General features: G+C 44.9%; 1 protein-coding gene across 2 annotated transcripts in view; it reads right to left on the bottom strand.

Moving 5' to 3' along the window:
- Nucleotides 1-19275, bottom strand: part of PLXNB1 (plexin B1) — an 82624-nt gene extending 63349 nt beyond the window's left edge. The window contains exon 1 of one of the 2 annotated variants that reach the window (XM_068907357.1): nt 19221-19275. The gene's annotated coding sequence lies outside the window, so the exon portion shown is untranslated. The remainder of the gene's footprint in view (nt 1-19220) is intronic. The other variant, XM_068907358.1, reaches the window with a different exon arrangement.
- Nucleotides 19276-25705: the final 6430 nt, after the last annotated feature.

The raw sequence follows: 25705 nt of genomic DNA, 5'->3' as shown, positions 1-25705 counted from the left end.
ACCTGAGTTTGGAGAGCTAAGTCTTTGCAAGGTAAAACTGTTGCCCTTCTGAGAAAGGGGATATTCACATACACACATGCCCTGACAAAGAAGAAGAAAAACACACAAGAGTTCAGCCGCTCACCATTAACCTTAGCAGTGATCTAACCAGTGGCACGGGCGTCCAATGTAGCAAATGGGATATTTCCATCCACTCATTTCTGTCTTCCACTGAGAAAGGCATTCACTGCATCACAGGCAGTGTTCCTGCCTGAACAGTTGCATTAGCTCCCCTAATACACAGAAAGGGGCTGCAAACTGCAGTTTTGCTGGGAGGAGGGTTTCACCCCCGACCCACAGAAGGTAAAGCCTTGCTACCTCCAAGGAGAGAGCCCTCCCTGCAAGCGCTTGCTGCTACTTCCAGCGCTCCTATTCTCCCATCCCCACTAGCAAGTCAGTAACCTTCCCTATCCCAGAGCCTCATGTCAGGACTTGCTTGCACCCCCCTCCCCTTCCTTCTGCCAGCAGCCATGCGGCATACCTGTCTGCTCATAGACTGTACTTCACATGCAATCTGGGTCACAATAGGATCACAAAGGATTTTCTTACTTCTTCCTGTACTTTTCAGGTGATGGATCGAAGAGTTGCACAGTTCCCACCTGGCACTCAATGCATATTCAAACAATGTGAAACTCAGCAAGTTTGTTTTGGTCACTAACCTACCTAGAGTTTTTTTTTTTCCTTTAAAACACAAAACCAGGAATAGCACAAATAAAACGTAAATCATGAAGAGAAACCCCTTTTGTAGGAAACTAACACTGGAAAGAATCTTCTCTATCCCTAAAGTCACTTTCATAAACGAAACCGAGTCTTAACAGTGCTCTTCCACAGGTTATCAAGAATTACAAGCAATCACATTCAACATCCTTTTATTACATACTTTGACAAACAACATGCTACAAATGGTTTCATCCCCTATGATACAGTCAAAGCACCTTGCAAGGTTTCTGTTGCACTTGTAGACAACTACATTAATAAGTGCCTTTTTGCAACGCCTGTAGCTGCACAAGCTAGTATATTGACAAGATTAACATATCGAGCAACCGTAATCTAGCAAGTTCTGGAATACAGGTTACCCCACGTGCAAATCTAATACAAAGCACTCCGTAAATGCACACGCACACACACTTCATTGTGTTGAAGGAACGCTATCTTATTCAGTATAACTCTCCTTTGCCACAAAGATCTGTAAATGCAGAGCTTAATAGAAACAGTTAACATCCTGAGCGCTGCTCTGAGCCATTTGACCTCTATATGCATCTATATGTAATATAATCCAGTTAATAATGCTCAGAATAGCACCCAGGAGCCCTAGTAGAAACTAAGACCTCACTGTATTAAGTGTTGTGTAGACAGTTATGATGATGCCACTTTTTCTTCTGTAAAATTACTGAGCACCATACGCAGGAACCAACCATAACTCATATTTTACAGGAGTCAGGACACAGGAGAGCAATGTATATTTTTCAAATGTCTTGTTTTGGCAGTTAAATCAAGTTAGTATTTTCACAAACACACTGGGGGCAGGGAGAGGAACACTGAGGTTTCTCTCTCCGGAGCAGACAGGCAAAGGCCCAGTTCAGCCAAAGCTCACTGAGGCTCTTTATGCTCCTGCTCCAGTGACAGAGGTCACTTGTAGAGGACTGCACCCGATCTGGTACGGTTCTGCCTGCAAAGCACACCAGCAAAAAAGTCCAAGCTAAACCCTTTTCTACAGTTTGTGTTTCTTTGGGAATACCAAAGGCCTTTGCTGCCTTTGCTAGCAATATGCTTTTCAGCTCCAAACTGAAATTTGCATTAATTTCTCATGCTCTGAAGAAAGGAAACCCATATCTAGGTTCTGCAAAGGTGGTAATTACTTGTTTGTGTTTGCCTAAACATTTAATTTCCGCAAATCCTAATTCTTTTGGATCAGAGTTCAGGATATTTTCCTACAGAAAATATAGGCGAAATCCATCTTGGAGCTACTATCCCGTGATCCTCTTCAGATTCACGTTGCGCAGCTGGTGTCACAGGCTGCTCACACCTCCCAAGCATCCAGAAGTCACAGCTCTTCAATTCATTGGTTTTTAAGAGGCACCAGTCTGGCCTTCAGCTGATCACAGCTCATGAGCTTTCTGCACATTTCTGGCTTTGGAACCGCATGTGTTTGAAGCAAATAGAGTCTAGATGCCTTTTGGCAAGATGCCTGAGGCAAAGGCCTCAGGGGAGAAACCCACCGTTTCCCAGGCTGACACAATTGGACAGGCATCCTCTCTCTTCAACTTTTTTCCCTCCCCTGTTTCTGAACAGGCCAAGGGAGCTAACTATTACAAGGGGGAACAGAAGAGCTCTAGGAGCCAACAGAGTTGAAGCAAGCGTACTCAGAGAAACATCTTACAAGAGGAAATAGAGGCAAGGAGCTGAGCACTTAAGGAGGGGAGCCCTCTGCAGAAGCAGCACAAACACCACTGCAGAATAATCTCTTAATACGAGTCACTCTTTCAGATTTGCACAAACACTGAGGCAGCGTGAGAAAATGCTATAACACCATGAGCAGGAAGAGGCTATGTATGGACACTCTCCCCTCAGTTAGGGAGGAGAAAAAAAAAGGGGGGGGGGGAGCAGTTTTCAGCTCTGTTTGGCCTTTCCTCTGCTGCTTCGTTTCCCAGGTGACAGGAACCCTGCCAGTCTGTTTGCTGCACAGTGCCTGATCGGAGCCAGTCCTGCCTGCTGCCCCTGGAAGGTGGCACCCTGAGGAATGAAGGATAAGGGTCAGTACGGGACTGAACCAAAACGGGCACTACAACGAGCCTTGCAAAGGCTTCGGCATCGGCACATTCTCCTGAGATCAACAGGACAAGAGGGGAGGCAGGAAAAGAAACTTTTACATAGTTGTTTCTTAAACCAGATTTACAGGAGTACAACGAAACAGGGCAGTGTCATGGGTCAGGGGAGTCTGAACAAGTTAATAGCTAACCAGCAAGACTGCCATGAGAGACCACAACCTAGGAGAGTAAAAGAGAAGCCAAAATTGTCATTTGCAGGCCAACTGGGAGCTGCTGCCTCTACCCTTTTTCTTCACCATCACAACACAACCACAACTACAGTACCATCACCCCCCACCCAAGTCCTCGTTCTTCTGTGAGGAAGTCATGGTTAAAACCAACAGCCTTTCCTCCTTTTTGGGTATCATGACTGGGCAGCGAAGAGGATCAGAAAGTGTGGTCCTGGCTTTGGCTCCCAAAATGCTAAGAAAACACTAAGAGAAAATTTTGCCATAACACTGTGGGAAGAGTCTTCCAACTTCCCGAAAAGGTAGCGTGTGCAAAGATAATCCCATGCAGAGCTGCAGTAACACAGCAAAAGCGGCAGTCCTTTTGCTCTCACGGACATTCCCAGGGCTATTGGTAGGGACAGAGGAGGAAGCTGGCTGCTGCTTTATCCGTGGTCACTCAGGAGTCAAACCACTGAGAATTACAAAAATCCCACTGGTCTCATGAAGAGCTACTGTGGTCCTGGAAAAAGATTTTATTTTCATGAGGATATTCTTGTCTCTTTGTTGAATGACTTCTTTGTTCTAGAATACAGCTGGAAAAAAAAAAAAAGAAAAAAGGAACCTCCCTACTATTGCTTTGCAATTCATTGTCACCTTTCAGATGTGTAAGCATAAGAGACAGCAGCAGCTGGGCTGTGGTAATTAGGAGGAAGAGATGTGCAGGCTTTGGCTCACATCTTTCTATTAAGATGCAGTTTGCACTACGGCAGGTTTTAGAGTCCCCAATGAAAATGAGCCATCTGCATCTCTCCAGCAGACCATCCTCATTTCTGAGCCCTTCAAATAGTTCCGGAAAACCAGCGTTGCCTCCCTCACCCTGCTTTCTAGCAGGGCCAAACGCAGTCACAAAACCATCAATTCTCTTATGTACGATAACATAGGAACACTGGCTCTGGACTTGTTTGTAAACATCTACTTCAAGAAAAGCGCCCACTGAGTTCAAAGTTAAATTGTCCTCTCCATACTTGATGCACAGAAGCTAAAAAGGATGCGACTGATCTCACTTAACTTCATTAACAAGTAGCCTCTTCAGGAAAGCCAGTAACTTTGGGAGAGTCTCTGCAGACGTTCCTCCGCTGCTTTGCGCGCTGAAGAATGGCTGGTTGGTAATCCCCTTTTCACTCAGGGAACACAGACCCAAAGGTTTTCCACCCCCGTGAGCTCAGAAATTTCCATTTCCCTTTGAGAAAGACATTTTCCTGGCAGGTCTCAAAAGATGCATTTGTAAAATAGGAAACAACCTCAAGGAATGTTAAAGCAAAGGAAGAAAGCTGTACACGGACAGTCTTTCTACCTCAGCCAGGAAAGGAAATGCCTTCTCAGCACTGATGCCCCATAAACACAACCTACTCTGCAACTACCAAACACTAGATCAACACAAAGTGACTGGCTGTCCACCTTACCGTGTAGGAATGCCCAGCAGTTTCCTAGGTGTCGGTTTCAGATCAGCGTGGGCAACTGCCATCAAAATCTCAGGAGAAACAAAAAGTTCATCACACATATTGCACGTCTATGCCAGACAAGAAAGAAAAGCAAAGGGTGTACTTCAGATAGCTGGGACAAATTACGGAGAGGTGAAGGTATTCTAGAGAATTCACAACAGACAACACAAACACATCTGACTTTTTTTTTTTTTTTAAAACTTGCAGTCCAGACTTTAGTTGCCTGCAAAGATTTAAAAAAAAAAAAAATAAAAAGCAAACCCATTGCCATACCTATATTGGAAAATGTTTAAAAGTCTGCAAATCCAAAAAGTCTGAAATTCGCCTCTAAGTGCAAAACATTCAGATGGCCCAAAGCCAAGTCCCAGAAAAAAAGCTCCAGTCAGTAGCACAGGAATGCCAGCTCTTAACACAAACCAAAAGCATACAAATCCATTGATCGGGCAATTCAACAGTATAGTCTCCCACCAAAACTCACTTAAAAATCACACTCTTAAAATTCCAGCTCTCATCCACCTCCTTGATTCTATGCCAGGGAAACCTAACTGAAGTCTCACTTTGACACTGTCTCAAGTAATCAGTCGGAGTGAACCATTTTTCTTACCTTGCTTTGGGGAATTCCTGCTGAGCGCCTGTGTAAAGAGAAACAAGAACGCTCCACACCGCGCATGAGGCCGGACCCATTCCATCACTTGTAGCCCCTTTGGAGAGGCACTCCTGAGGCACACTGTGCCCTAATAAATCAACAGAGCTGTTCCAGGTTTCCCCAGCAGCTGGAGGCTGAAATTCTGCAGTAAAGGCAAACATCTCCCCAGCTAAAGCAAACACGGCTGCCGAGTCCCTGCTGAGCACCCACAGCTACCGTAAAAAGAAAGTAACCGAGAGAGAAGGTGGAGATCATAAGGAATCTAGCTGCTAAAAGCCAAGTCAACTTATTCAAGATGGCCATGGTTCTGGCCCTGGCCTAGGGATTCCTCTGCACAGAAACGTGCTTGCCAAAACAGGTTAGCAGAGCAAAAATACCGGACCTCAGAGCAATGATCATTCTGTCCCTGACACAGATGGTAGTTCTGCCTTTAAGGAGAGCATTTATTTTAGCATTTAATAGACTCATGTAAAAAAATCCTGCAAAAACACAGAACAGAAATAGCCCAGTCTTAAACAGCTTATAGCTTAACTCTAAAATAAGTGAAGACAAAGGAAATAGTACTGATCAATATGACCAGCCGTCAGCTCAGCAGAACAAGGAGACTGCTGTTTCCAGGGTACAGGAAGTGGTGGGGTTTTTTTTGTTTTTTGTTTTTTTTAAAAAAACTATATGACAGGAAAGATCTGATGAAGGATTTTTGAAGAGAATAATTAGGTGGGGTGGCATACGTTTATGGGCAGGGCATCTCTCACACAGAGAAAAGCAAGACAAAGTATTTTTCAAAAGCAGCCCAAGGAAACAATGGAGGCTGATGTTACCAGACAAACAGCAGGACTAACTCCCAACGTTAAGGGTTGCAAGATGGTGCAAGAATGACTAGGTGGGCTGCTTAAGGCCTTTAAATACCATATTTCCAGTTGCATTTGGGGAGTAAGGAAAGGAAGTAGCCGAAGACAGGGATGAAACAGTGGAAGTAGCAGAATAGCAAAACAGTCAGTTGTCCCAAATGCTCTTACATCAGGCACAGGCCCATCAAGATCTTAAAAATAAATCACTTAATTTACTAAAACAAAGGCATCAAACCCAGATACACATGGAGAGCTGGAGCAAATATCCAGATTTCAACATCTATCACTACCAATACCTGTGCTCTCCCCATAAGGGGTTTCTAGGGAGAGCCTTCAGTGCACTGACAGGAGGTGGCATAGGGTAAGCGTGAACAATTCCCATATACATCAGACCTGATTTGTACAAAAACCCCACGTATTCAGCCTCCACAGCATCACCTAGGAGCCATCACTTTGAGCCACTTTAAAGTATGTTTTCCCCACCACACCCTTGAGGAGGAACCAGATCCCAATCTGCAAGCAACTGTTTCCTTTAAGGGAAATCACTCTATCCTGGTGTACCTAGACACAGTTAACAGAGACACACTAGGCAGTTCATGGAAAACAGATAAGGTGGAAAGCCAGCAGCCCAATCAGTAGGCCAGTGCCAGGAGCTCTCAGACAACAGATTTCCCCCCAAATAAACAAATTCTCAGATTGCTAAATGAGATTATACGTCGGTTATATTTAATCACAGTAAGCTACAGATTCAGCATGCAAAGAGCTGTATGCTGCTTGGGAAGACCCTCACTGGCAGTAGGGCATACATCAATATATACACACACAGACACACACATGTGCATGCGTGCACACACACACACACACACACAGAAGGAGAGAGAGACAGATTGTGCCCCTGCTGACGGCCTTCCTTGTGCTCATTTTGACCTTTCAGTTAAAGATTCTCAGAAGGGGCACTGTTCAACCCCATGTCTGATTAGACCTCTTGGGAAAAGCAGAGCACAAAGCATCACACAGGAAAGACCAGAGTCATAATTTGATCTCGATGTTCCCACCCATCCTTACGACCCAAAAAAGCAAAGTGCTTTAATGCAAGCATTGGCAGTAATGAATTTGAAACAAATGTGTTAATTAGCAGACTGACTTAATTAGAACCCAACATAGGACCAAGATTGCTGATGTTGGCTATTATATAGTCAATCAGAAGCCAAAGAGAACGAGTACCATGTTAGTTAACCAATTCAGAACAAAGTTAATGATTTGCAAATTGCAGGTATTTGGAATGAGCAGACCAAGGTTTGTTTCCCAAAGATTCTCAAGATACCATGCTTAATGCATTTTAAGTTAAGTTCTCCATCACTCACAACTCTCTATTAACATTCAGGCTTGACTTAGATGTTTAGCTTAAATTCATGGAAGTCTACTGTGCGTTACACAAGAGCTCAGACTACATGATCCTGATGATTTATCTGGCCTTACAAAACTATAATTAGTTTTCAGCCTATAAACAACCAATCAGAAGTTATTCTGAAAGAATCATGGACTGAACTACATAAGTCACCAAGCGTGCTGCTTCTACAGTGCTTTCGTATCGACTCCAAGAGAAGATCAATGAAAGAAAGGAACTGAAATGATTAAATGAAACTGAAATTTAACACTGCTCCTTGATACACATAGTGGTTTCTATGCAAATCGCTTAAGAAAATTCTACTTTCCTAGAAAGTTTACAATCAACGAGTACCACGAGATAAGCCAGAAAGAGAGAACAGCACCACAGTGAAACAAACGCTGTGAGAAGCATCAAAAGGCTTCCGTTCTCAGGAAACACTTCAAATACAAACCCTAAGTTAATGCTCCTGTCATGAACAGATTCCTCCTATCAAGGATGTACCACTTACATCGCACATAACATTTAGATACGAACAAAGTTGGGGAGGAAAAAACAGGTGAGGAACACAACTGCATTAGTCATGGGGTTATTTTTAAAGGACAGGACAATAGAAATCAATTGCAACAGGACAAAGAAGATTCGCATAATTTAAGATAAAACCACTCTGGCTTCCTACATACGCACATATCATTCCATTTTATCCACTTACACCACCACATAACCCATTAAGCAAGCTCTGTGAAATCTAGTGGTTTATGACATCCAAACTAAAGGCCTTTGGAGGCCAAAACAGAAGTTCATTACTCTCTGCTAGTTTGTTCCAATGGCTCTATCATTCTTTCCGGCAACAAGATCAGTCTAATTTCTTACTTCTGTTTGCCTTCCGCCTCAAGCCATTAATTCCTTCTCTGCTGGATTAAAGAGTAGCTCCTCGGTCAGTTATGCATGTGCTTTAACCAAGTCACCTCTCAATAGTCTTTCGGAAATCAAGAGATTGCTCCCGTTTGAGATCTCATTACAAAGCACTTTATTTAGCGCTTGAATAACTTAGGGCTCTTTTTGCAAATTTGATCATCGTTCCCCACCCCCCCACCCTCATTCTCTTCAGAGTCACTGCTTTGGCGACAAAAACAATTGGCAAACTGTCAGCATCTCCGGCATGTAGAAGTCTACGTTTGCCTGTATCAGATGGATTTATTAGACCCATTTCACAGTATAACAAAGGAGCTACAGAAATCTTAGACTGCAAAGATTGCTACAGCTAGCCAAGTCAGAGAGCTGACTGTTGGCTGAGTATAAGGAGCACAAGGAAGACCCCATACCTTTCCTAGACACTATCTAAGCATTTCTCCAAAAACCTCTAAGGAAAACTTCACTATCCAATACCCAGTCTCCCACTCCAAGACTTACGTACTGTTCAGGATCTTCAAGCAAGGAAACCTAAACAGACCCATCATTTCCAGCCACAGTTTTGGATATGCCCTCTGCATGGTCGGTCTACTTCTCTACTGAATCAGCATTAGCATGGACTTTAATGTCCAGAACATTAACAAACTACCGAACAGCACAGGGTCTAGTACTGATGCCCAGTGAAGACAGGTACTAGAGATATCTCTTTCTGACATCTCCCCAGTAACCAGTAATTTCAGATGTGTCGGCCATTTTTTAATGATTATGAGTTATGCTGTTGGTTTTGGCACAGGTCAATTATTTATACCATTGTACAGCTCCAAGTCAAACACTCTAAGAACAACATTACACACATATAGCTACCTACTGTCATGCACTTACCTGGTTCTTCTCAGCTGCCCTTTCCGAATGAGCACACCAGACAAACATGAGCCTACAGAAGAATCCTCAATATATATAAAAAAGCAATAACTACCTGTCCGGTCTGCTCAGAGATCAGAGTTATTCAGGCCCACTGCTTAAAAAGCATAAACCCCTTGCAGATGTTAACAAACACTCCCCTCGACTTGTCAGCCAGGCATTCCATATCACGAGGACGAGTACCTCCTACAGCTTCTATTCTAGTAGAAACAGATACTAAATGAACAGAAGCCCATTGAACTTCTACCTCCAAACAGCACTTTCATTTAGTGACAGTCTTCATTTTGTGTTATACTGCAAATGCACATCTGAGCTCAGGGCACAGGGCAGAGAGCTTATGCTCTTGGTGCTGGCAGGATGAAGGGCCGAGGTTTGAGTGCAGGTCAATATGACAGCAGGAGGAAAGGCAGGAAGGGCCCGTTATATCATTCACAATAGAAAGCAATTCCAAGGCAATAGGATAGAATGAGACACTTGTGGCTTTATCAGTCCTTAACTTTGTGTTTTCAAAGCAAGGCACTTACTTGTCATTGTGAAATCCCCATCCCAGCTACCTGAGAACACGAACACCTGGCTGCCTGCCAGGGACACGATCCTCTTGGATGAGATTCTCAGCATAGCTCCGAGTAGCAGGGGCATGAAGCCTACGAAAAATTGGTGGCAGGGAGGGCTACCCATCTGTTTTAATAGGAGAAAGTCTGCCCATATTTATGCATGACTGCCCCAGTGAACTGCATGACTGCTTTTGTTGATCGGCTCACAGCAATCTATTCTTTCAGTAGAAACACCAGGAGGAAGCCGTGCTGGGACTGGGAGGGAGACAACCTCATGGACAGAGTGAACAGGACAGAATTTGTAGGGGAATTTTGTCTAAGAGTTTATTTGCAGTGGTAGTCTGCATCGATTTCTCCTATATCTTGCAGCTTTTTGAGACACCTTCACACGTTAAAGCCCAAACCACACCACAATAGCCACTTTAACTGAATCTACTTTAGAAATTGATTAGATTATTGATTTATTCATAGTTTAGAGAGAGACAAAATGACCTCTACATCCCACAAAAACAAAGGGAATTAACACACACAAAGAGAGTATTCAATTTAAAGGAAGCGTTTTGCTCACTTGGAAGGTGCAGGAAAAAAGGATTATTACACAACTTTACTTTCCAAGAGATTAATTCTCCCTCCTCTCCCCCCCACCCCAAACTTCTCATCTTTCCGTCCAAAATAGGCAAAAGGGACAACACTTCTCAGAGCATATACAAAAGAGCAGCCTGAAGACAAATACAACAAGAGACAGATATGCCTATAGGTCACTGAGTGGTAAAGAAATTAGTCCCAATTTGTATGTTAACAGTTTCTAACAGTTACCAGCAAGTGAAACAGTATCACAGAGGCTGGTTCCCAGGGCAGAGGTGACAGTTGCATAAGCACAAAAAGTTTAAGGCCTTCTCTGTACAGAAAAAAGTTTTTCAAGATGTATTCTTCATTGTATTCTTGGAATAACAAAGATGCTCTGTGCGTTTATATTGGTTGAAACTATTACTGCAGTGAATCACTGCACGCGTTATGATCTGTACCTGTTTAAAATAAGCACCCTGCATTTTGGGCAAAGTTCCACCAGGACTTGTGCCTTCTGGTACTTTCCACGCAGTGCACTTGGGGATGCCTATTAAACTTGCCAAACTGAGCTGCCAAGTGTCATTTGTGTTTGGATGATCCTGCACGCTCAGGCAGCCTGCAGAGAACACCGAGCACTGCAGTCGTTACTGCAGCACCCGTCAGGACCATGCTGTACTGGCAGCAGCAGGAGGAAGGCGAACAGATGCAGAGGCCAATGGCTTTCAAAAATTCAGGAGGCTGTGCAGGGAAAGGTAAAGGATTAAACCTCAGAACTGCAAGCGCAGGTCATTCTCCTGCAACAGCTTTGCTCAGCACGGCACCACCACAGGACCTGCATACTGCTGCTAACCACCCGCACGGGACAGCGGCACAGACCTTTTGCAGTTTGACCTCCAGTTGCTGACCAAACTACTTAAGCAGAAACGTTTGTGTTTTTTGTTTCTTGGGGCTTCACAAGCAGAATGCCAGCATACAAACTCCTCCCAGCAGGAAGCCCATCATTGTCATCATCTGGAAGGTAAACACTATTTAGCTGTTATTTGTCTGTAGCTAATGAGTTTGACATTCATAAATCCACTGTTATAGCTGTTGCCATAGGAGGTCTGCGGTAATAGGACGTTGTGGACGATTTGAACGGTTGGCTTCAAAATAACATGGGACTGCAATATGGCCATCAGCTGCCTACTCTTTGCAACTTTTATTCACAGACTTCAACAAAGACAGCTCTCCATGGTGTTGCAAAGCCTAGTTATGCATTGTGGGAAACTGGCCAGTATCAACATGGGTCATTAAGGAAAATGTCATGATGCCACCATCCCTAACATACAGCCCTCATTACTGCAGGGAGATAGAACAATTATCTGCAAGGCTCTTGATGGCAAGGAGGCCTTCTGCATTTTGTGGCTATATAATGCATTTACAAGGTCTGAATATTCAGAACACAGTACTTTCATTATGACACACAGGAACAGTTTGAAAAAAAAATAGCAAGAAAATGCAATTGTCAGAACTACTTTAGAAGTCTTTATATTTGTGGCTCTCTGCTGAGCTTGTTACTGAGGCTACCAATACATTCTCTTCCACTTCCCTCGCAGATTAGTTAAGCATTGAGAAGGAAGGGGCCATGGTGACTTGGGCACTATGGGGACAGAGACTTGACTGTCCCAAGCCAAGAGAAAGCATAACAGGCTAAATAGATCTTCCAGGTGTTGCAGTGCAGCTGCTTGCGTGGCCACACTGTTGGCACGCACAGCCCCCACTGCCCATCTCTGCTGTGCGGAGAGCAGCCTTGCAGGTAGAGAATGACAACAGAAATTGCAGCATAGCTGCTCTACCTCGCTACTCCTTTTTATCCAGCTCTACATTATCTCAGCAATGCTGGGCATGATGCAGGAGCAGATACTCGAGCACCGGGGCTCCAACTGCCTGTTACTGCAGCCAAGGAGCTCGGCACACTCAGGGATGGCAATGCCTCGAGGACCTGCTCTGCTCTCTTTCCAATTTACATTTTGCCTACTCTGCCAAGAAGACAAGCAGGTAGTAGGCACCAAGGGCCACTTAGTAATTACATGTGCATGTCTGTAGGCTGTCACAAACCTGGAGAAAGTTTTCTGGTGATGAATTCAAAAAAAAAAAAATTAGGAAAAAAATGGATCAAGAAGGAAACAAATAAAAAGGTAAGAAACACAGTGCTACTAGTTATGACTGCAGTTTCCCAGAACGCATAGCCATACAAGGGAACCACACCTCTAATGGTAGCCATGAGAAAGCTGCACTGACATGCAGGCTGCAAAGCAAAAGCACTTTCTATCTTTGCTTTACCTCTCTCTCTCCCACATAGTTGCAGGTAGACATGAAATAAACCCTCAAACCTCAGCTACACTAAGGATCAGAATATAAATCCACAAATGCCTTATTCTCCCTATATCCTTCAACAGTTCTGCAGTCTCACACTTCAGTAATTTCTCTCAAAATGCCAAAGTAGCTAAAAGAAGTTGGTAAATAAATAGAGCCCCAGATTACTACTTTTCCATTTCCCACAGTGGCAAGCATAGCTCCCATGCAATTGATTCAGCCACATGCCTGTTTTACCATTCTCTCGGGCAGAATCAATCACTGGCAGACTGCAGTCTGCACACAGGAAGAAGTCAAGCCGCATGCGAATGGAGATCAAAACGTTGAGGGGATTCAAAAGGCCGGGAATTGCTGTAGCCCTTCAGTTCTCCAGCACATCTATTTTTTGGCTCTACTAAGGGTAGGCGAGAGCACAAGACAGGTGAGAACAGCTCACAGTTCTGGTGCGTGGATGGCAGCAGAAAGATAACACCAGAAGAGTTACTGAAATCCTCACACATGCTCATTTATTAACAGAACTGCACTCTCCAGCATTTTCAAAAGGTACATCTGATGTCAAAATCTTGGGGTCAAAGCTCCAAGTGTTAAAGAGAGAGGTGCTTCAAGCTCCTAAACTCCAGGCTGTCCAAACTCCCACACCAACTTCAGCGGTAACATTATTCTTGACAAACTCTGGTCCAGAAGGTACAGGAGCATCTCTGAAGCTCTGGTTCCAGTGTTTTAGATTCTTGTTGCCTATAGCACTTCCAGCTGAACACAAAGCACTTGCGGAGCACTGTCTGGAGCATGCTCTCAAGCATTTTCTTGGCCAGCTGTTCACACAGTTTGGCATTTCTTCATGGAAAGGAGAGCGTCCAGAAACTCCTCACAACACTGCACAGAAGGATGGGGGCATGGCTGTTGCAAATACCAGAGGATTTCAGGGGAGTCAGAACCAAGGGGGAGAGGAGACTGGCTGCACTGCAGTATTTAAGGCAACTCCGCAACATAGGCCAACAAAAAGGATAGGCAGGTCACCTATCCAAAACAAGAAGCAGTGCAGTAAGGGAGAGCTATGGGAACATAGTTTGAAACAAAAAATCATCTTGAAATAGGCATATATGTGCAGAAGCCTTGAGCTGAAAACACTACTCCTACAGTAGTAATTTCCAGAATGATTACAGTGGGATAAGATGCCGAATATACACACTCTATTTATAGAATTACATGCAATTTAGGCAGAAAACTAGTTTCATCAGCATAAACAAATGCTTGAAAACAGTCAACTTCCCCCACCTGCACAGTCCTGGAGATAGCTACTCTCCCTTCATAATGCCATAACAGAGCTGCAGGGAAGGGCAGGACCCAAGAAAAACAGTATTCTCCTTGTGCAACTTCTGCAGAAGTTTGAATCTCATCATTGCAACTCCATTGACAGGCAACATTGCATTGTGCTGAGATAAGCCTACGTGCATGTTTTCTCACTAAAACCCAGAAGCTCCAAAGGCAGCATTGTCTTCTAATTCAGAATTAAGACAAAACGCAAGAGAGGATGAAAACAGTGATGACTTGAAAATCTCTGCACCTGCAGATATAATGCTTGCTAGCAACAGCAATACATTTAGTTAATAGCTAACACCTGCGTGTCCTGCCAGCTCACCACTGATTCCAGATGAGTATTTGGAGCAAGTGGTCAAACAGTTCCTAAACTCCAGTCCGCAGCAGAGGAGCCAGCTAGCCAAACCACCACCAGTACCAAAAATTATTACATTTACAACCTCAGTCTTAAAAATGACTCAGCGACACAAAGGCAAAAAAAAGACTTCTGGCATAAAGATAAAGTAGAAACTAATATAAGTAGGAAGATGAAACGATAACACTCATACTTCAGGAGGGGAAAGAAACTATCATTTCCTACAAGAGAATAGCTATGAAGATGTAAGAATTTTGAAAGTGGAAGCAGCACCATCGTAGAGGAGAGGCTGTGTAAACCTAACGCAGCAACCCCACACTGCTCAAAAGCTAGACTTCAAAGACCAAAGCAATGTGAAATCTCATATTTGCCAGACACAGAAGCGTTATTTACAGTACTTACTGTGTTTATACTGTAAGCATATAACTAAAGTTCACTTGCAATTAAAATGTGGCATTTGAGAGTTTCCTTAGGATTTACAGCATTTGAAGATGTTCCTCCTCAGATTTTGATTGGCTTCTAAAATCTTCCATGCTAACCATGCTAACACAAAGCTCTTTTTTTTTTCCCCACCCTCTCCTCCCTTTTTTTTTGGTGGTGAGCAAGGATTTGAGGGTGAAATCTTATCCTTAAAGTTCTGTACATGAGAAATTGTGTTTCATAAAATTGATTCAGAATCACAATGAATTTAATTACCGCCAAATCAAAACCAAATCCACCTAGACTGAAATACTGTTTCTTCTGAGATAGCACCACCTCCCAATGCTTGTAAAAAGCCAGCTCCTTCTGGTTCATAAAAGGGAGATGTAAATTGCTTCCTGCAATCTCAAAATAGCTGAGATGTCTTAGTTACTACCTGGCTAAAATAAATTGTTAGCAGTGAAAACAAGTCCTCTGCATTTATTATTTAAGCGGCTGAGGAGAAAAAGCAGCACCTTAAAGGGATCACACCAAAGCACAGTGATTCTTCCATTAGTCAAAGGTGCAGGTCAGTACAAGTCGAAACATCCTGCTTTGCATTTTTGCATCTTCACAGCTTAGCAAGTCTGCAGCTCCAGTGACTAGAACCCAATCCAGTTTATTAACCAAGGCACATCTCGGGTATCACCACAGCACACTTGCACACAAATCAGAGCACCACGGCTGATCTTATACTGTTCTAGCAAAAATCCCTCCAAGTGCTTTTTGGAGAGCTCCTGGACTCAATGGGCTGAGCGAGAAGGCTTTTCAGCTCTTTCCTCTTACGACAGTGCCGGACTGAAGTTCATGCAAAATTTGAGATTACTGTTTCCCAGTTGAACCAAGAACCTAATCTGCCTTCTGGAACAATTGCATCATGTCACAAGATGACAGCATACTCCTAACATCTCAAATTCTTGTCCCTGAAAAACACGTGCAAGAGTTTTCTGAATAGTCTCTGCCAGCACAAAGGAAAAACCAGACAACACTGGAATAAATATCAGTATGAATCCTTCTTTCTCTAACGACATCACCATCAGGTCAAAGATGACTTAGATAACAGGACAAAGAAGATGATACCACCACAATGAAAGATCAGCTGGCGTATTCACATAAAGGCAAAAGCAGACATCCTGTGGTTTTGATGAACAGCAAAAGATGAACCGTTTCAATCAGATACTCAAGAGAACTGCAAATAAATGAGAATCAAATCCAAGGCTTTAACAGATCATGGGGAATGCCAGGAAGAGTCAGCAGAACATACCAGCTTTCCAACACTCAAAGCACAAAGACTTTTCACTGAAGATCCAGGTGAGCAAAAAGGGCACCAATCCAAACCCCGCTTCCTGAAACTAGCTCATATCTAGAGGGCTTATTCTTACCAGAAAGCAGGCAGGCTCATGCCTCCTTTTTGACTGATACCACCCTGAAAAGCCTCCAAGTTGGAATGAAATCAAAGTCTTATCTTCCCCCAGGATGCACTGATACAAGATTGGGAGAGTTCAGTTCAGAATTTGGTTAAAACAGCAAATTTAAATTTGAGAGGAAAAAAAACACAGATGGAGGGGCTGCCTGGGAGGAGAGACTGAAGCCCTTATGAGCTTGCTTTGAGAAGCAAAAAGGACTGAGATGTGGAAGATGACAGCAGAGAAATAAAATGAATCTCACTGAGCCAGAGCTAGGGCTTTTATCACTAAAAATAACAAGCATTTGTGGGAATTGGCTACTTCACCTTCTTCTGAACTTCCCCTCATGCGTTCCCCCCCGATCAAGGTGTCACTGAAGTATAAAGCATTTCTTCCGCTGAAAGATATAATGCCTCCCTGTATTTAATCCTGCTGCTAGATGAATAACTCCAGAAAGAAAACAGCAATAGTGGAAGACAGCAAGCGCAAATACTTTTGTTTTCCAGTTGGACAGTGGTGGATAGCACCCCCCCAACAGGCAACCCAGGTGGGTGTTTCTTTGTTCAGAGCACACCCAGCATGGGAGAGGCATCCTTACTCGGCCAGCAGGCTCTCTCTAGGCACATGAGGCCACCTTCAGCAGCAACAGATACTTTCCAGACCCAATCAGTCCTTGCAGTCTCTACCGACGCTGCCAGGAAAGCCCAAGTGTGCCAGCAGCAGCATTTGCAGAAACGATCCTGCTTTACACAAAGACTGGCAACGAAGCAAAGGGAATTACAACCCTCTGTTAGCTATTCCCTCTGCCCTTATAAGGGAACATCCCAGGCCCCACTGGGAATATGATGCTCTTGGTGGACATGAAAGGTAAGGCAATACCTGAGCATCAGCATATGAGGACAGAATATTCCTTTTCTGAAGAGCAAGCAGAACCTATGAGTCCAAACTCTGTACAGCCACTTACGTGGGAGAGAGTAGAGATTAGAGGGTCAGCTGCTGACAGTCTGCACCCACCTTTCTGGGGAGAGTTATGCTGGTAATTTTAATCTTATTAAATATTGTTAATCGTATTACTAACTTAACTCTTTTCACATGTTGGAAGAAATTTAAAGAGAAAATTCCATATATGACCACACTAGGTTATATACTTTCTAGCCAAATCTCAATTCTGGGCAAGTCCCTTGCTTGCGAATTCTAGTTCTGCTACACACAGCTGTGATGAGTATGGAAGCAATCTGCCCAATACCAGATTACCTACTGGTCAGGTTCCCTGCCAGATTCTTCACTTCTGTCCAAAACCTGCTTGCTTTCTTCTCCTGGGATTCTGCAAGGCTCTCAAACCCTATAAAACTCATGGAATTCCATGCTCACTTTTCAACAACCCCTCAACCAAGTGGAAACCCCAATTTCCCCATCAGAATGCAAAACAACCTAGCACAACAGCTCAATACATCAGCGTCTTCCTGGAGCAGGGTGAGCACCTCTGTCACTGACTTAGCTGCCAACGTCACATGCACGTAAACACATCATTAATGTAATGGTCATTGATTTCTGAATTTAGTATGCAACACAGGACTCTTGTGACCTCCATTCATGGAGTCACACCAGAAACGAGCAGACCACAGCCAGTACTCCACCTTACACAGAATAAGGCACTCGTTCATAAAAATACTGACCCTGCTGCTGCAGAAACACTCTGAATTGTAGCCCCTTTCTTCATAACTACTGCAGCAGTCCGGATATGCTCTCAGAGCTACTCTTGTTCCAGACCGCTATGCTGAGCTAAAGCAGCAGTGACAGAAAGTTTAGAGCTCAAGATTTGGGAAAGATCTCAAATTGCACTGATGTAACAAAAAAAACACCTGCTTAGGGGGGCCCCATACACTTGCTGCACACTGCTCAAAAGGAAAAAAGAAGTCTCCAGAACAACAGGATACAATCACTCAGTTTCAGTACAGACAGTAAAACAAGTGCTGAGGGGAAAAACAGCCTTCCAGAAGTTAAAGGTGCTGCGTTTACCAGAAAGTTATCTTCTAACATATTTTTTACTGTTGCTGGAAAAAAAAAATACTGGCCAGATTGAACAACACAAACAATTTAGCCTCCCCCAAGTTAATAACTTAATTGCATTTGTAAGTCAGCAAAACAGACTTAACCATCAAGCAACTCTGCAGAAGGCAGTTATTGTTACCTCCCAGGCTGAAGTTTGAGGAGCGTGATGATACTGACTGGTAGCGCTCTATTTTTAAACACTGCCTGGCTTCAACCATTGTTTACTGCTGCGCCATTCACAGCCTAACCCCTGGTACGGGGCTCCCCCCCGGAGACACTGCCGTCACTCATCCATCCTTTCACCGACTAACAGATTTCTTTAGCGCCTTCCGCAGCAGCCCGGTGTGAACACCCGCAGCTCCCTCACACCGCGCAGCCCCGCAATAACTTGTGCCTCTTCTCCGCCTCAGGAAAAACAAACAAACAAAAAAAAACCCAAAAGAAAAAAAAAACCGCAGTATCTGTTGCAAACGGCCCGCGTGTGCCAGCCCCGCGCCGGCCCGGCCCGCAGGCGCCCGGCGCGGGGGGAAGCGCTGCCGCGGCGCCCTCACCTCCGCCGTGAGCGCCCGAGGCCGCCGCCGCCGCCCCCTCCGCGTCTCCCGCCCCGCCGGCAGCGACGGCCCCGCCGCGACTCCGCGGCTGCCGGCCCGCCGGGCTAGCCCGCCCGGGCAGCCGCGCCGGCCGCCGCCGCCTCCCGCCCCGTCCCGTCAGGGGCCGCGCCGCTCCTGAGGGGCCGCGCCCCTCCCCCACGCGCAGACAAAGCGCGGCCCCGGGCGGCACCTGCCGCCCCCCGCCCGCGCCGGGAGCGCCCCCGCGCCGCACCGGGTCGAGTCGGGCCGGGCCGGGCCGGGCCAAAGTCAGGTCACGCCAAGCCGGGCTGGACCGGGCCGCACGGTTCCCCCTCCGCCATCGCCCCTCACCTGCCGCCGCGCTCCGCTCCCCTCCGCTCCGCCCGCCGCCGAGCCGCGCTGCCCGCACCGAGCCGCGGAGCGCTCCCCCACCGCCCCGCCCACCGGCTGCCGCCCTGCCCCAATCGCAACCCGCCGCCCTCCGCGGCCACGCCCCCGCGGCGCCGCGCGGTCCCGGAGCCCGCACCTCCCCTGCCCGAGTTGGCGGACCCCATTGGCTGCCGCCGGCGGGGTTGGGGAGGGGGAGGGGAAAGGGGGGGCGCGGAGGGGCGGGGCGGTTTCCCGGAGCAGGAGGAGAGCGGGCGACGCTGTGTCGAGGCGAGGAACCGGTGAACGGGCCCCAGCGGCACGGCCGCCCTTGGCAGAGGCTGAGGGAAGCAGGGCACAGTCCTCTCTCGTTACCAAACGGGGGAAGAACACGCCGTCCCGGCTGAACCTTGGAGCGGGCAACGGCACCACCGAGCAGAACCGCCCGAAGCGGAGATGCGTAACCTAAACCGCCCGATGGTTTTGTCACCTTCGTTCCTTTGAAGCCGAAAGCCCCAGCCGCGAGCACAGCACAGACGTCGGCGCTCTCTATACCGAGCGGCGTCCCCGGAGAACCGAGCGCCTGAAAACCTTCCTCTGAATTGGGGCTGAGTTCTGTCGGGAATCACAGAGCGGGGCGGAATTAACGCCCCCGTTTTTCTCGCTTACGCTGCAGCTTCCGCGTGCCCCAAGCGCGCCGGGCCCTGTCGCGATCAGCAAACGCGCGGTTAGACTCGCCCGTCCGCGCCGCGTGTGCTGACCGCCCGGGCAGTTCGGTGCGTACGCCCCTTCGCCTGCTCTACCGACTGCCCGACGTTTGGAAGTCCCTGGCAAACGGCTAAATTCTGCTTTTACCACCCAGCCGCAAATCCTCTGTGGAGGAGAGGACGTTTGACGAGGATGCGCAGAAGCGGAACAGCAGCTGCAGGTCAGAGCAGGCTCCGCGGAGGAGGCACGGGCACTGGCCGAGGTTCTGCCAAGCACAGAAGGAGCTATGTGACCAGGACGCCCATCATTTTTCCTTCTTGGATAAAGCTCCAGGGCTCAGCTCACGACACAAGGCTGCTCTGGAAGTCTGAATCAAGCTCCCCTCCCACATGCATTTCTGACATTTCAGAGGAACGTGGTTGGTACAAGTCCCATGTCCTGAAGTGCTTTTAAACATATACTCCCTTTGTTACATTCCATTTGCCTCTCGCCTCCCTACCCCAAACAGCCACCATTTTTTAAAGGAAAAAGTAGGTCTGAAAGTTTAGGAATGGTGAACAGGCCTAAGCATCCCGTAGCGTGATCGTCATCCCCAAAGGACTGTTTGGGAGGGAAACACCAGCTGCTTCTCTGGGCCTGTGCTCCCTGGAGCTTTGTTATGCTGAGGAGTCTGTGTGCAGAGCCCATCAGCGCTCCCCTGAGGAGATGATGCCTTGTTTGCTCCTCTCCTTCCCTCCCCACATAGACAAAAACATCCTCTTTCCGCACCCTCCCAATGAACTACTGCTAGGGTTAGAGCTCACTACGGAGAACATTATCATCTTCTCTCTAATCAGACACCTTTTAACCGCACCCCACTGGCTTCCACCAAAATTCCAATTTGGTAACTACGTGCAAGAAACGTTTTCCTTTGCTCTCACCCATTCCTGACTCAGAACACTAATCCCCTTTGTACCTCTCCTCCAGAGCCAGTCCCAACCTGCAGCCCCTTCACTCTGTTAAAAAAACTCCTCCAAGCTTCATTTAAAAAGCAGAAAATAGGAGAGTACATTGGAAAAGAGCCACCTTCCCTCCTGTGCCATGGTGGGGCTGGTGCAGAGAGCTGACTGCAGGGTCTGCCTCAGGAGCAGGGCAAGGACAGAGCCTCTGTGCACGTTACAGTGCCTTAAGCCCCCTTTACATACTTAAAGCACTCCATAGTGACAGGCACATTGTAAAACCACGGTAGACTTGCACATTCCTTCTTCAGGGAGGAGTTTTGATTGCTCTCCATGAAACTCTTTTCCAGTTCTTAAAAATAAACTAGCAAAAAAGCTAGTTCTCAAATATTACACAACTGAAAACAGCATGGCACAAAGAACAAACATTATATGAGGGGCAAATTTAACTCAAACAGGTTTTGGTTTCCATTTGCTCAGAAGCTTTTTTATTTATTTAAATCCAGAAAGGATCCTCCTCTGTAAAAGCCCTTCTTCACGTCTGCTTCTAAGCAGGCTAGCTAAGTTTCTTATGTAACTATTGTGATAATCACAAGGCTAGCAGCTGCTTACACTCCTCCTTTTGATTTCCTTCTTACTCTTCCTCCCCTCCAAGCAGGGGATGAGACAGTTAAGAAAGTCACAAGGGATATCTGAATACTGTCTATAGCTTCCGGGAATAAACTGCATTTAGAGCAGGGACCATCAAAAGGTTGACTACATCTGCCCTACTTTAAATTTGACTCTGCTCCTTTCTAGTTTTCAATTCATCGTGACATTTAGAAATAGCATTAAGACCACAATTACCCTCATTTGGGCTCCAAAGGTTTTGCTAGTAACATCCTGTTGATGTTTAAAGGTCTGCCTCTGAACACGCCTCACATGCTGTGCAGCCTGCGCAGTGCCCAGCAGCCAAGAGCCTGCTCACAGCTGAGCTTACCTGAACGCAAACACACGGCTTTACTCTTCAGGAGCAGAGTAAGAGACTCTCTTACCCCACGCCTGTTTGTTTAGGTCTTTCCCTGCAAGACAGCACAAGATTGGGATGCTTGTGGCAATCCCTTTATCCAGGAGCTGCATGACTACAGCATTTACGCATGACATGTCCAGTGTCACCGTGAACAAGTTTTCCAACATCACAGATGAGGGCTCCAGCCACACAGGTTCTCACAATCACCTCCATGAAAACCAAGAATTAAAACGTATTTGCTGAAGCAGATTACATGCACCAAACTCCTGGGGAGGGTTGTGAGATGGGCACCCTGAATCAGCATAGTTTTTTTTTTTTTTTTTGAAATGTCTTGAAGCACAGGGAAATCCCTGAGAGCTCATGATGTGCCAGTATTTAAATAGGATGATCTTTGTTAGGCCAGTTAGCTTCTGGCAAACTCAGAGAAAGGTCAGTGTAGGCCACAGCCATATAAAATCAAAGGCTTGCAGCACGAGTGCGCAGATCAGCATGGCTTTATGAAAAAAACAGCTTTAAAAGGCTCCTTGTATAGTATTTCAAAATTGATTTGAGAAACCACTTTACATATTCAATTCTGAAAAATAATTACAAGGTGATACCTTTAGGGTCCTATTTTATTGCAGCAGCACATACATGCATACAACTCTACCTCTCTCCTGGTGCCAATACCATACCACCCATAGCAAACGGATGCCTTCTTAACAGAATGCTTTCACATTCTGTTATAGCCTACACTACAGGATAACTGGCACTAGGATGACCTTGTGGATATCAAACAGTTCACAGACTTTCCCTCTCACTCCCTCTCCTCTATAAAAACAGGTGGTGGTCCTTAGAACAAAAAAGGTTGAAAGCTTGAGTGAATCCATCTTGCTTCAGGGCAGAAGCTCTTTATACCCGTATCAGTCCTAGTGATGTTTAGATTTATCTAAACTATTCTTAAAGACTTCCCATGACGGAAACTTCAAAGCCTTGCCACAACATTAATTACCTAAATGCTTAATTCTCATTCAAAATAAAAATTGTGCCCTATCTAATGCTTAGCCCTTATATTTTTTGCTGTAGTTTAAGCCCACACCTTCTTATACTAATTAGCAATTGCCAAACACCAGAAATTGCACTTCTCTTTCTTTTTGTGAGGCAGGGCACAAATATAACTTGTTGCGGACAAACCAGCATTGTCTCTCTTTTGCTAGCTCACTAATCTTATTCTGACTGCTGATCTCAGTGCTGTTCCTAAACAGGATACTTCTATTACTCCTTAGATCCATCATGAGGGAAGTATATTTGTTTTTAGAAGGTATTCTCTAAAAGTTCTCCTTTGCCAAACAGATGGTTACAATTACGTCAACGGGAGCACCTGCAGTTTGCCACCAGAATCTCAAAATGTTGGAACGTTCAAAACTCAAGCGTTAAGAAAAATATATATACTGACTGTGACACCAAATATAACTGCTTTCAATTCGTATTCATAAACAGTATTTGATACTGCCTTCATAAGTGGAAGGAATGGTAAGTTTTCTCCTCAAAATGCATCTATTGTTAGAAGTCTGTACTGACCTTACTAAAAGTTTTTTCCATAGCCACTAGGCTGTTTGCTTTTGACTTAACAGTGGTTTCTTACAGAACATTAAGAACTCAAAAAAGTTTAACGGGGGCGAAGCCTTTTTTTTTTTTTTTTTATATAGTTACTGTCTATCAAAGAATTTCCTACTGCTGTTACTGAGTACCCTCTTTACTTATCTTCTGTTTCTTGTTCTTGGTTAACAGTGGACATAATTTGAAATAGCACTGGCTTTCCCTGTACATTAGCACAATGCATAGGTCAGTCCCTGGCCTCACTAGCATCTCTGCAAACTATTGCAATCACCATCCCTCCTAGCTCATGAGCAACTGGGAAGCAAGGCTGGCTGAGCCTTCCTACCCAGAGAGGACTTTGCTCACCCAGAGAGCTGAAAGACCTCATTCCAGAACCAAGTCAACTATTCATTGTAAATTTTGTTAATAACCCATAGGTATGCACTAAAGCCCCGTTCTTTTACTAAAATAGCCTAAACCCATAGGTGTGCAGTAGAGCACTGTTCTTTTACTTAAAGAGTCCAAAAGAACTCGAGCAACAAAATACTAATTTGGCTATGGCTGAATCATCAGGACATATGTACTGAGCACAGCACTAGACTTTCAAGTTTAGCTGCCTAACATTTAGCATTTTAAAATCATATTCAGGTATATAATACACGGTTTTCAGTCATGCTGAATATCCAAAATTCAGTCACTTACATAATAAGGGGGCCTAACTTCACATAGTTAAACCGGAAAAAAATTGTCAGAAGCTTCAGTGACTACTGTTGGTAAATTATAAACAGGATCCTTTGTACTATCCCTTCCCCTTTCATTATGTACTTTGTCTCTGACTTTCACCAAGCTCCTACTAGGAGGAGAACCTGAAGAAACATTTGTGCAGTGAGAAAATGAAATATAGATTTGAAAAACTATAATCTGTGCATGTACTTCTTGATGAAGTTAAATATTTTTATCCCTCATCTCAATGTCTGCCATCAGTTCAAATAGCTTCCCTGTCAAATGCTTATTTGCTTTAAACTCCAACTAATCAATATATAAATCAGCAGCTGTCCTCCCTCAAAACACCAGCACCTACCAAGCTTCATCCCTCTTATCTCTTCATCTATCTCTTACTTAAGTAAGTAGTGAATCAGTACAGATCCTTCCTAATGTTGTTTATTCAGTGATGTTATAATAGTACCTAATGATTCCAAATAAGGTTGATGCCTCACAGAGCAAATGTCCCTGTTCCAAAGATCTTACAACGTTAAGAGCTTACAATCAAAACCTCAATCTCTTTTAATCTGTTTACTGGGCAGAAGAAAGCAGAAGAAAGTAGAAAAGGCTAACAGGAAAAAAAAACATAGCAGACTGTACAGCTTAGTCACTCTGAAATGCTTACACAAAGGCATTACAGCATGAAGTGAGGTTTTCTGTCCTTCCTTTCAACGGTTTCACACAAGTACTCAATAGAGCAGGGGTTCCAAATTTGGATTGCTTGTCTGCTGCCATCTTAAGAGGAAACTGTATCTTATCTTTGCGATACAAACAACTTTGTTTTGGGCTATGCGCAGATACTGATGCTTAGCTGATTAGACAGCATTTTTCTTCAATCAGCCATTCTTCATCCCCGTCAGAAAAAGCAGGCAGCTGGGCCTTCATTTTTTTTTCTCCAAATATTATTTTCCAGTAGTGTGCATAACGCTCTTGTCACTAATGTACCAGCTTAAGAGCACCTGCTGTAAAGAAGCTTTTTGATTTCCAGACAGGACAGTAACTGAAAAATGAGTAAGAACTGGAGAACGTTCCCAGACGAAATACTGTAAGGGATCAGAAAGTGACTGCTCCACAGAGTATTCCTGAAAGCACAAACTAGCTAGAGTGAGTGACGGGTCAATGAGGCTGTAGGAATGAGCCTGCATCTGCAGAAGAAACAATCTTTCACATCTCTTCCCTCTCTTTCCATGCCCATAAGCCTTAAGGACACAGAGCTATCAGTAATGAATAGCTAAAGCTCCAGAAATGCTTCCAGACACGTTATAATAAACAGTCTTAGGAGAAAGTTACTACATATACTTGAAACACATCATCTGGCTGTACAGACACAGGTCTCATTGTAACTTCAATCCTTCCTTGTCCGTACGAACCCTGATGTTTGTCATATCCTATCATTGCCATATATATATATATATATATATATATATATATATACACGAAAAGAAAAAATATCTTCAGGGCAAATATTTCAATCT

Source organism: Struthio camelus, chromosome 14, assembly GCF_040807025.1.
Source record: "Struthio camelus isolate bStrCam1 chromosome 14, bStrCam1.hap1, whole genome shotgun sequence".
In the NCBI taxonomy this organism is placed as follows: Eukaryota; Metazoa; Chordata; class Aves; order Struthioniformes; family Struthionidae; genus Struthio; species Struthio camelus.
Note: the sequence above shows the minus strand (reverse complement) of the source record. Positions and strands in the feature narration are given on the sequence as shown.